A 7,798-nucleotide genomic window follows, 5' to 3' on the forward strand; every position below is an offset into this window, starting at 1 on the left:
GCACACACACACCTTGCATTTCTAAGCTGCTCTCCAGGGCCAGCCTTGGGGTGGGGTGGGCGGGGGCTGGGAGCGTCAGGCCTGGGAGAGGCTTGGGGAAGGGTACTGGGGGCTTGAATTTTGAGGTTGTATTTGCATGGCAAATGCACATCTCCCTTTGAGATGTTACAGATCAAAATAAAATAAAATAAAAATAGCCAACGACTCCACAGCTTTGGGTTTGGGTGGCTGACCCTTCTAAGGATGCTCTCTCTTCCTACTTCTGGTGAGCTTCAAGGGATGGGGGTGCGGACCCCCCTTTTGGTGCCTCCTTTGGTGCAGAGGAAGGAGGAGGCAGGAAAGCCCCCTCCCCTTCCCAGTGTTAACAATTCCAGAAGAAAAAAAACAACTCTATTGCCTGCCCCCATCCTACCCTGAACTTAGGGTCACCAAATCCTCTTTTTCTTGAAATAAAGTCCCTGCCATACGAAGCCAGACTGATGGAGTGGGGGAGTAGGATGGGGGACAGCAGGTGGTTCTCATTTGTAGCCTGGCTTCTCCCAAAGCCTCACATCAGCCTGAAAAGCCATCACTAGGACTTGGCCCAGAGAAGGGGAGGGAACCATCTCCAGATCTAATCACACAGCCCCCTGGGAGAAGGGTAGGGGAATTCCAACCTATGGTTCTAGGTCTCAGACCAAAACCCCCACTAGGTGGCCTGGTGGGTGCCCAGGCACTGCTGGTGGGACCCAGTGTGCCCACGTCCCTCTTCTGCAACCCATCTGCTTCCTGGAGAACTCAAGCTGGAAGAGGCAGGTTGAAAGGAAACCCTTGGAGATTCGGGGATCCTCGCCCTTATCCCTTCCCTTCCTTCTCCAAGCTGCTGGGTGAGCAAGCCTGGGAATGTTAGCCACTCGGTGGTCCTCACAGACATGCTGGGATGCCTGGGAGCTCAGATACTAGCAGAAGCCTCCAAAGAAAACCACTTTTCTTTCTTTTAAAAAAAAATCATTTTATTGAGAGCTCTTACCACGCTGAAAGCCACTTCAATCCCTGGCCCTGACTTAATGGGCATGGGGGGCGGCGGGGGCTAATGGGAAGGGCTTCTAACCCTTTGTCTTCCTAGGAAGCCATGCAGACCAGCAGGAACTATGTCCACCCAACCGCAGCCAACTCTGGTCCCCGCTGTGTCCCAAGGCAGGGAAGCTGCAGCAGAAGGTCCTGGAGCAGAGGAATGGGCAGCTCCTGGACTCTGGGCCCCAGACCCAGGCCCAGGGATCTGACAAGGTGGGCTGGGTGGGGGGTGTCTCATTCACAGATTCCCACTGAGTTACTAGGAACACCTCTCTCTTCATCCCTCCCTGTCCCCGGGCCACATTCCTGGTTATGGCAGCTGCATCCTGGATCTGGGTGAGCACGTCGTCTGCTTTGCTTGCTTCCTCGCTTTCTTCCCGTTTTCTGTTCTGCGTGGAAGAAACCCTCCAGGAGCCACAGGGAAGTGAACAGAAGCATCTAGATGCTAGATTCTAGAAGGTCTTCCAAGTGTACATATCCTGCCAGCACCCAACCCACACCCACAGACACCCAAGCCCAACACCCAGGCCCAACGCCCAGCCCCTCGGGCTCTGGCCCCTCAGCCTCCCAGTCCCCATCTCACATCTGTTGACCCCCTTCTTGAGCTACAGGAAGGAGATCAAGGTTAGCTCTCAGGGAAGCTTCCCACCAGACTTGGAAGATAAAATGCACGTTGAACAGCCCAAGCCAAGGTGTGAAGGAAACGAAAACCACTTAGACCAGTCCCTGCCTTTTGTCTCAGTGGAGGAGCGGAGCGAGCGCTCAGAAGGGAGGCAGTATTTCCAGAGTATGGCTACCCAGAGGGTCTTCATTCTCAAAACAGGCTCGATTCCCCACAAGGCCCCTTTCAGGGCATTTTCAGTGTTGACCAGACCCCCAGAGAGAAGGGGGTAGCCAGGACCGGGCACACAGGATTTTCACCCGGCCGCTCCTTGTTCTCCTCCTGGAAACCTGACTGAATTAGCTGTGGGTCCATCACCTGCCAGACCTGATGGCCTTGGCCAGGGCCAAGAAGAGAAGAGAAGAGAAGGGGGCCGGGGCAGGGTGAGGGAGGCAGGCCCCTGTGCCAACCACAGCTCACAGCCCTAAGCAACAGGGTCTCAGAGATGTGGGCAGGAGAAGCGAGAAGGGCAGGAAGTGAGTGTGAACAGGAGTTGGGGTGAGTCAAATGCTAGGAACAGGGAGGGACCCCACAGGGAAAGCAGGGTCCAGACAGGCCTGGGCTGCGCAGAGGAGGGCAAATTTGTTTACTGAGTGACTTCTATCTAAGAGGCTGGAGGGCTGTGCTGAGGCGAGCCGAATGGAGACAGCTCATCCCAATGCCACACTCCATGGCCTCATAAAACCAAACCGCACTGGTGCTCAAGGCCCCCTCTGATTCGTGGTGACCCCACGCGGTGCAGAGTGGAACTGCACACCTTCAGCTTTTCCTGGCCCGGCACTTTCGGAGGCTCTCCAGCCATTTCTTCTGCAGTGCATCTGGGTGTGTTTGAACTACCCACCTTTGCAGTTCCTGTAGCTCAGCACTGAACAATCCGTGCCACCCAGAGGCCCCTCGGAACGCAGAAACGGAAAACCAGTTGTTCATTGCTTCCCCCTGAGGAATGGCGTCCACTTCCAGGCCTGGAGCCCACAGCTGCATGTGCCTATGGGAACTCAGACACGTGTTGGTGTGCAATGCCTGTGCGGTCTGCATGGGGCTGTGTGCACTTAGGACATGTGGAACAAACCTGTGTAGCTCTGTGTTCCTGATTCTGTGAGACTGTGCACTCACCTGTGTGTGTGTGTGTGTGTGTGTGCTGTGTATGTTCGGAGGAGTGTATCTCTGCAGGTGAGTGTCCCCACGGAGCCTGGAGTTGGGTACATGGAAGGTTGTGTAATGGGGCTTTGTGCACTGGGAGCTAAGGGTGACAGGGTGACTCTGGGGGACAGTCTGGGTGGCAGTGTTGTCTGCCTGCCAGTCTGTGGAAGGAGAGCTACATGTGCCCTCTCTGCGGACTGGGGTAGTATCTGAGGCCAGAGACACCCAAATCCCTGAGCTCAGGGTTGTGGCTGAGACCCCTTGGCCAAGAGTCATCTCCGTCCCCCTCTGTCCTCAGGCATAAGTGCCTACCAGTGGAGTGAGGTGGGATGCCAAGGCAGGCAGGCCAAGACTCTGATCCCTAGGGCAAGTCTAGTGTGTGTGGCTGGACAGAAAGGCAGGCACCAGGGGGCACTGTCCCCTTCCTCACCCTCTCTCCTCTTCAGGGAGAACCTTCTCCACACCATCTCCTGGTTGGCATCCTGCTGCCCCCCCCACCCCCCAGTTCCCTTTTATAGTCTGGGGGGGGAGGGAGAGTTCAGCTCCCGCAACACCCACAGGGCGGAGGGCTCCAGGAACAATGGGGAGGGATGGGGTTATCCTTTTAGTCAGCCCCGCCATCTAGTCACCTCCACCTCTGGGCTCAAAGCCTGTCCTGGGGTTCCCTGGAGCAGAGAGAGGTCACAGGCCCCCCGAGTGCCCCTGAACCCTTTAGACCCTGCCCAGCTCCTCTGTGCACTCCTCCGTGTCCCGCTGAAGGCTCTGGGTTAGGGACAATCTTAATCCCCCAGAGAAGCTGAGAAGGCTCCCGGTCTCCTGTTGTAGACATAGGTTTCCTGTCCGGCTGTCACCAGAGTGGGGTCCCTGCCCCCTGTCAGAAAGGTAGGCAGTGAGGTGATCAAAAACCAGACACACAAACTCACTGCCGTCGAGCTAACTCGCTTACAGCTACCCTCTAGGACACAGTAGAACTGCCCCTCGGGGTTTCTGAGACTACACATCGTTAAGGGTGTTGGAGAGTAGCTGGTGGTTTTGAACTACTGACCTTGCAGAGAGCAACCTGGTGTGCGACTACTAAGTCCCCAGGGCTCGATGGAGATGATGAAGTGGGCTTTCTTCACCTATGACCTCCTAACTCAAATCCCATTCCCCAGGGTTCTTTTCCGGTGGTGCAATGGACCCCTTGTATACGGCCTTTCTCACCAGGGTCTTGTACCTCCCACCAGATGACTGGGTAGAACTATGCAAAAGTTGTTGGGTTTGTGCGGCCCCCCCAAGAGGATTAGATCTCTGGCTGATGCTGCAACTCAGATACATGTCACACTTATGGGAGTTGGACCACACAAATGAGGAGCATGAGATCCTTATGAGGGGATTGATCAATTTTGCCATCCCACTGGCCTTAAAATGAGCCATCTCAGAAGGGACAGGGGACCTCACTACCATCAAGAAGAGTCCCTGTGCTGAGAACCTCCTAGACAGGAAACACCTTCAGGCAGGGGGCTTGGTGATGGAGTGGGGGCGTCTCCAGTCACCTGACAGAGGTAAGCTTGTCAACCAGCAGAGCTAGAGAGCTGGGTGCTTTCTGGCTAAGGCTTCCTGGTGAAGCAGGGGTACCTCTGGGTGCTTGTCATATGAACTGAAGAACTTTGTAATGTTTGCTCAAGCAGGTCAAGGGCCAGAGAGAGGCCCGCCTGCAGGCATGACTGAGAAGAGGCTGTCCTGGTCTGAGAACTGTATCCTGAGTTGTCCTGATCCTGAATTGTGACCTATTCCTTCCCTAATAAGCCCCTTCACTGTGAGTATGATGTGTGCGATTTCTCAGAGAGGACTGTGGGAAGGATGGTTGGTGTCAGAACTGGTTAAGAGCTCGGAGAGAGGAGGCATGTCAGACTTCCACTTCCACAGGAACCGGCTTTGGGCTGTCGATGCTGCTATCGAATCTCTCCCCTTCCCCTTGTGGAGCTCGTGGAGGTCTGACGCTGGTTCCACGCCGTGTTCACAGCCTTGGACCTTCTCTGCTTTCTAGGCCAGCTTCTCCAGCTGCTTTGCTGGGACCTGATGACAGATGCTGGTCAGAGGTCCCCTCACAGCTGCCCTCAGGGGCTCGTCTCTTGCAATGGGGCAGGGCACTATGGGAGTCAGGAAACACTCCCAGGGCCCTGCAGCTGTCTGGGGGACACGGGCAGGAAGTGTGGCTGGGACATATGTGTTCTGAAGCCCCATGCCAACTCCACTCTCCTAGCCTTAGCATTGAGGGTCTACTTTGAAAAGCACCGGGGCGAGGTCTCTCAATTCATCTTTTGAAATGGGCCCCGGCGTCTTTCTTCCCAAAGGCAGCCCGACATTCTAGCCCGACATTCCTCTTACGATGGCTGTGCCCGCACCTCACTGCCTTGGAGCCAGGGAGCCAGGCCTATCGACCCCCCAGCCAATCTCTCGAGTGCTTCCAGCGAAGTGGAACACTTCAGGGAGAAAAACATTCAGGTTCCAAAAGCGAAAATGTAAATCTCCATTCATGCCCAGCTCGCGCTTTCTCTTTCTCTCTCCCTCTCTCTCTCTGAGTGCCCCATCTGTCCCCTGCCCTCAGCCACCACAGAAACCCACAGGGCACTGGAGCCTTCATCCCCAAATGAGTCAGGGCCCTTCAGAAGGGCTGAGCTGTGTGGGGTGCAGGAATTTCCCCTTCATGCCACACAAGGGCTCTACTTTGATATGGATCTCTGTCCAGTCACCTCGGCTTAAGGGTAGTGTCTTTTAACACCAAAACCACTCACTGGGTTTGGTGTTGAGGGAGTATCCGTCCATGCAGGGTGGAGAGCAAACCCTGACCAGCTGAGCCATGTCTGGTGCCTACCTCACCCCACAGCACCCCCCTGCACCCCCGAGTCATCCTTCCAAGGAAGTGAAGGAACTAGAAACTTCCAAATCGGAGACCCCAGGGGACCTTCATGAGGCCAGCCCCAAATTTCTCTGCCCGTTCTTTCTGCTCCTACTCTCAAAATGCTGTTTTTGTGTTGTTGTTTTTTTTCCAAAGGGGAGAGAAGTGTGGGAAGGGCTGTCCCAAGGCCCATGAGGATGGCTGCTCTGGGAAGGTAGAGGCAGCAGTGGCCCTGCTGACCCTTGTGGAAGCTGGCATACTCCCCCCCACCTTGCCCTCTGCACTGCATATATTCTCTCCCCCCAAAATAGCATCCCTGGAGGGGCGGTGGGGGGAAGTTCTCAGTTCATCCTTCACTCCTTCCCACCGTGTGTTCACAGTTCTCTCGCTGTCTCTCACGACCTGGTTTCCCTGCCAGGCCCTTCTGCTCTGGCCCCGCCCTCACTGCTTTGCCCTTCCAGGCCAGGGCTGCTGGAAGAGAAGGAGCTCCCTCCGCATGGCCCCTGCATGCTTGCCACCTCCCGCCTGCAAGAGGCGGGCAGCCACGGAAGTGTCTTCAGTACACATCACCTGAGCACCCTATGTAGTTGTGGGAGTCTGTGCGGTAGCCACTTGAGCAGGGAATAAAAGTGGAGAGAGAGAGAACACGCTTGGTCCTTTCTCCAGGTCTCAGAGGAAGGCCTGCCACCTGGGAAGGGCCTCCAGGTGAGCGTGCACTTGAGGTCTCTGGCAGGGAAACTGACCCCAAGCTAGAGTTCCCCCAGGGAGGGCCAAGATCCCTGCTTCTTTCCCCTTATCACACAGCCTGAAGGGTCAGGTCCTGGCATGGACCCTCACCTACCTCATGCCATTTCTAGAAACAAATGGAAAACTCTCCTGTTATTGTTTGGGCTATTTCCCAGGCGGGAGGCTCCCCGGAGCGGAGGTTCAAGCCCTGCCCCTGGGAATGCCCAACCTGATAGTGGTGAGCAAGGCAGGGCTCACCTGCAGAGACAATGCCCCACTGGGATGAGCCCTCAACCCCTGGGGAGCAGGTTCACAGAGGAGAGGAGGGAGGGTGGAGAAAGAAAAGGACATGCTGGGACATTGGGGACCAGGGGCATGGGGAAGCCCACGGGGGTGTCTGCTCAGTCCCAGGAGGGGTGAGCCAGCAGTGGGCACATTTCCCCCACCTGAGGCCAGCTGTGACCTCCTGTCCAGGCTCCGTGGGAGTGCTGGAAACAGGCAGGGTTCGCCTCATAGGCCACCACCCCCAGGGAACTACCTCCCCCTTGTTATTTCTGGCTCCATTTTCTTGGTCAAGGAGGGTGTCAGTGGTAATGCAAATTAGGAGGTGTTGGAGGTGCTGGCCGACACCCATCCTGTCCTCCTCCCCACCATACCCTCCCTCACACAGCAGACTGGAACATCCGTGGGACAGACTCTGTGTCCTGGCCCTGAGCTCAATGGGCATAGAGTGGGGGCGGAGCTGTGGGTTGGGGCTGGGTTCAGAGGGGCTTCTGCCTCTGCCACAAACAGGGGGGCAGCCACCAAGAGGGCCTGCAGTGACTCTCACACCCCCACCCTGCGCGCTAGCCCAGCCCCTTCCTTCCCAGCCCTGACAGGCCTCCCTGAACCAGCAGCACAGAGCTGCCCACATCTGCATGGATGACAGATGCCCCAAACCAGAACCTTCTCACAGGCCGCTGAGGGGTATAGCCCAGGGCCCCACTGGGCAGCCTGGGGATGCAGCCGCAGTACCAGGAGTGTCTCTGGAGTTGACACACAGAGACTGGGGGAAGGGGAGGGATAGGGGCAGGGAGCTGAGAGATTTCATAACCCCCTTCCCCCCCCCATTTTTTAGCCTTGGTCCCCAGCCACCTTGCCCCACCCCAGACCACTTAGGACACCCTGGCCCTGGCCATTCCATCCTCCTTGCTGACCTCAACTCTTCCTGAAGGGGCCAAGGTTGCTCTGCTCCTGTCTTTGCTGAGAAGGAAATGAGGCTGGGGGAGCCGTCCTGCTCCCCCCACCCTATAAAGATGTCACCAAGTGAACCCCCTGCCGTTCAGCTCATCAGCCTC

Source organism: Echinops telfairi, unplaced genomic scaffold (genome assembly GCF_000313985.2).
Source record: "Echinops telfairi isolate 266 unplaced genomic scaffold, ASM31398v2 ScPeMD7_7458;HRSCAF=8496, whole genome shotgun sequence".
Lineage (NCBI taxonomy): Eukaryota > Metazoa > Chordata > Mammalia > Afrosoricida > Tenrecidae > Echinops > Echinops telfairi.